Source organism: Geospiza fortis, unplaced genomic scaffold (genome assembly GCF_000277835.1).
Source record: "Geospiza fortis unplaced genomic scaffold, GeoFor_1.0 scaffold167, whole genome shotgun sequence".
In the NCBI taxonomy this organism is placed as follows: domain Eukaryota; kingdom Metazoa; phylum Chordata; class Aves; order Passeriformes; family Thraupidae; genus Geospiza; species Geospiza fortis.
Window position 1 is genome coordinate 3,497,164 of NW_005054355.1, and position 4,848 is coordinate 3,502,011.

Genomic DNA, 4,848 nt, shown 5'->3' on the forward strand with positions numbered 1-4,848 from the left:
TATATTCATATATATAAAACCCGATATAATTGCAAAATGGGGCTGTCTGTTGCAGTGTGCTTTGGCTCCAGTGGAACTTTCTCAACACCGTTAAGGATATTCTGAACTTAATGTAAAAAATGTATGTTTTGAATCCTATATCCATAAAAAACCTGCAAAATTTATTTTTGCTCACCTTCCTCTCTTGTAAGCTTATTGATTTTTCCATTTCATTCTACTTCTGCACTTGCCTGCTGTTTGGAGTAATTTGGTTGAAATTTAGTTGACGACAGGTCTTCAGCTGTGTTTAGTCCCTTGAAGCTTTAGGACCAAACTAATGGAGCTCCATCCTGAAAATATTTCTGAATTGTGAAGTGGAGCTTAGGACTTGCACAGATTCTGCCATCCTTCCTTCCTGGATATGTCTGTGCATGATGTTGAATCAGGTGTGTATTAGCCTGCTTTGCATGGCTTTTACTGCCGTGCTCACCCTAAGGATTGAAACTTCAGTGGTGGTGAGTGCAGCTGGAGCTGAAGAATAAAGTGTGAGTAACGACTCTTTGCTCTGTGGATCAGGCAAAATGGGAAGTTTGTCACACGCTTTCTGGCAGTGCTCCGAGCTAACTGCCCTGTGCCACACCTGACTCAGCAAGTGTGTGGGCTGCCCTATCATGTGTGCCAGCTATTTTCTTATTCTTCTATGAATAACTTTAGAGATAAGTGGTTATTGAAGTCTGTATGGGTTGCCAAGGTTGATCATAAATTCATTGCTCTTCATAGATTCTTCTGACACTCACTGATTTCAGAAGTACTTAGGCATCTCTTTATCACTTTAGTGGATTACAATCTCCCATATCAGCACAGCTGGATGGTAGCTATGTGGGAGCTGAGGTCTTCTTGTAGGCTTTACAGACTCCAACTCTGCTCAAGCTGACAATGGCTGCTAAATACTGACTTTGCCAGTTTATTGTTTTCTTTCATCAATGTCATTTCCTTTCATTGTGCTAGAGACTTTTTCTTGGCTGATGTTTTTTGCGTATTTCAGGGATATTTTTGTTTTGTTTGCTGTTACTTATAGCTGTGCCACAGATATTGCAATTGTGTAGATATCAAATTTAACTGACATCTTATTATTTTTGCCTCTGAATTTCAGAGGCACCACTGTGATGTTCTCTACACTATAAGCCATGTTGTGTTCTGCTCTGTTACTGAGAACATGCACTGGTTTATGGCATGATGTTCCCAAGTGGCAAAGATGGAGAGGAAAATAACACTACAGTTTCTTTTGATGTTACGGGGTAGGCATATGCTCAAACGACAGTTTAATCTTGTGCTGAACACTGTTGGTGTCCTTGTCTTGTTCCAAAAGCAAGATGTAGGAGAAGTCATTCCTTTCCAAAAAAGTCTTTATGAATGTGATGAAAAAGGCCACAAAGCTTCATAACTTTGCTTAGCAGAAGATAGAAATATGCCAGATGTTTCAGTGACTCTGCAGTAGGATCATGGAGTGCCTGTCAGTGTTGTACTTTTTAAAACCAGGTATCTGTCTGATTAGTGTAAGTGATTCAGTGACCAGAATGTTCTGTGGGAGGGGTGGTGGTTGAAAACATTTCTGTCCAAACATTGTTTTAGCATGTTTGGACAGAAAAGCTGCTTTCTTGGGGAGGTTGTGTCTTCCTTCTCCCCTTTGTGATTGCTGCCAAGTAGAAAGGTACCTTTTGCAGTGTGGAATTCTTTACCCCTTTTTCCTAGTTGCAGTTATATTGTCCTTCAACAGGATATGTCAAAAGCTGAGAAAAGGGACTGGGGCTGTGTAGCACAGCTTTTTGCAAACTGTATGCTGATGATACTATACTCACTCAGAGATCAAAGCTTAATGACATGAATTGAGCTCAAATGTTGCAATTATTATTTTAGCAGGATGTTCTATTATTTCTACATTCCACTAGAAAAGAGCCATTCTATGAGAGCCAAAAAAAAAATCATCTGCTAATATGGACTATGGAGTTTTGGACATTGGCCGTGATAAAGCAAATCACATTTTGTGTTTGTTTTTGCCAAAGAATGGACTAGGTTCTTGCCTTTTTTTTCTTCCACAGGCAAAGTAGGGGACACTCAGTGTAATGTTGGAAGTTGAAATGCTTCACGTATTTCACAACCTTCTAGTGGAAGCTGTTTTTTTTTTTTGTAAAATAGATGACTGCATTTCATCTTGCGTATTATACTTGACACTTAAGCAATCCTCTTGCCTAAGTGCATACCACAGTTCCTTGCGTGTGCATTCCTTAGGGTAAGTCCAGCTATGGTGCATGCAAATTTGATACCTTCCATTGCATTGGAGTTGTGCTTGTTTTCATCAATGAGCCCTCTATAAGCATGCTAGAAGTAATGAGAACCAGTTGTTGTGGTCATTATGGTAGGCAGATATTGCTGACCTGTGACAGGTTTTTCAAAATTACTTGGCATGTTGTGTCACAAGGGAAGCGTTGTAAAGCAGCAGTCATTTTTGAAAATGTGCATGTGCATAAATGTTTTAAGGATGCACTGAGGACTCTGAAAAATGTAGTCCAGTCTTTATTATGGAGCAGTTTGTAAGCTAGTGTTTTCCTCTGTGATGAAGTGTCCCATTTGATTTTTTTTCAGATTGGTAAGGATAGGCTCACCAGTGTCTCAGAAATATCTCCTAGGAGTTTAGCTTTGATGGGAGAGGCAAGTTAGATACTCTGAACAGTTTAGGACCACGAATGTCAGTGCTCATTGTATTAATTTTGGGCCAGGTATTTCAAAATTATCATCTGCTCATCTGTTCATAGTGGAGCATTCAGAACTCAGCACATAATATACTGACTTATGAAATATCTATTTGCTCAGTTCTCACGCCAAGGCTAAATAACTTTAGAAGCCCATTGCCATTTTGTCTAAAGAGTTGGGAAGTCAGATTTCTGCTCCTGACATGACATTGTGTTGACCTTGAGTCATTTCAGAGCAGGATCCAAGCTTGCTTCTCTGTGTAGTACCTAGTGCAGCAAGTAGAACCTAATACTGGGCTTGGGTTCTGTCTAATTGTTTTCATAGCAGCAGTTCAAGCAGGTTGTGAATAAGTATTTTATTGTTGGCCTATGCTGAAAGGAGTCCTTTTCCACTGATTGTCATCAATATTCTGTGAGGTTGGAGCCCTCTTAAGTAACAATGTGAAATTATTTATTTGGTGTTTTGTGGTGGTGTGCATGCTTCCGTAAGGGTTCTGTAGATAAGTGGGGGGCTCTGTGTTTTCAAACCAGAGGTGGCAGGTTGCTAGAGGTAATCCATGAGCCTGCTTCATCAGCTTTCTGATATTTTGGCATTAGCCTTTAGAAGTTGGTTTTACCAAATTTTACGTGCTCCTCAAGGAGGGGAAACGAATTCAACTGGATGGCCATGTTGAAAGTCATTTACCAGTTGCCTTCAGTATTAGTAAGCACTGGAGAACAAGACTGTTTACTACCTAACTCAAGGCCAGGTAGTCAGTGTGGGAAGTAAACCAGTAGAGGATCTTGCCAAGAACTGCCACTAAAATACTGTTGTTCGTCACCCTAATCAAATTCTTTTCAGCTGACCCAGGAGCTCTCCAATCACATTGCTAGGAACGAGGAGTTGGTGTAAACTCTGTGACATGACCTGGGTGATTTTGAAGAGGAAAGCACTCCTCACTGAAGAGCTCTTTAGATGGAATAGAAAACTTTGTGTCTCTTATGCATTTGGCAAAAGGGAAAGAAATGTCCTCTGTGGGGAGATTATGAAAGACCAGCTTTTAGTGTCTGTGTGCCTCCAGTGATAACGATCCTGTGTCCCAGGCAAGAGCCCGTCGGTCCAAAGCTCACACCTCCACTGCTGATCCTGCACTGGTTGTGTCTGCTACAGACTCCAACAGTGCTTAAGCCAGGAGACAGACGTGTGGGATCTGATGGTTTCATTCTAATCTCTGCTTTTGCTTGCTTGTGGCCTTAGGTGAGTTGATTGAACTCTGTGCTGCTAATGCTTTTTATGGCACCTTTTTGCAATCTATTTCAGGTTCTTTGGGTTAAAAGATTACTTTAAAAGACTGGCACTGTTATTTGTATAAAATTGTCATTGTTCAGGTGGCAGTTTCACCTCTTTCCTAGAGCTCCAGTAGATGTCATAAGTTTTTTGACTGCTTGGAAGTTTTAGCGATGGGAATGCCAGCTTTGTTCCTTTGTGTTTTGCAAGCTTAGTGTGACTTTAGGTCACAGAACGGACATTACTTTTGGTTCTTTATTCACTGTTTCCACTGCCTGCTGGGGATTTTATGTCCAATTAGATCTCTAGCAGCAGGACAAAAATTGCTCACACTTGTCCACAGCTACTCTTTATCTAGCCTAATCTTAACATAATTGATATCAATACTGTTTTTCTCCTTCTAGTTACAGCTACTGTGCTGGAAGAAGGGAAATCCTGGTGTTTGGCAGAGAAGTGGCCAAGGCGCTAGATCTTGATTTGGGAGATTTGGGGACTTAGTTCTGGACTCTAGACTTAATTGCTCCTCTGCTGCACAAGTGCCCATCCAGGCCACTAGTCCTCTGGTGGTTTGTCTTGTGTAGATCAGTGCAGTGGTTTTGGTTCACCAATTTAAGATTTCCTGGCCAATGCACCAGTTAATGTGGTGGGTTCAGTGCTGGCCAAATGTTAGTGCACTCACTAGAATATACTTAATAATTTCTTGCTGTGAGATAGGATTAGGAGGAAGGCAAAACAGGCTCAAAACTTTAAAAGGGTATAAAGAAAACTTTGTTAACAGTAACTAAAAGAAAGAATAATAGGAATCAGAATAAAACCTTTAGAACACTTCTTCCCCCCCCCTCCCCCCCCCCC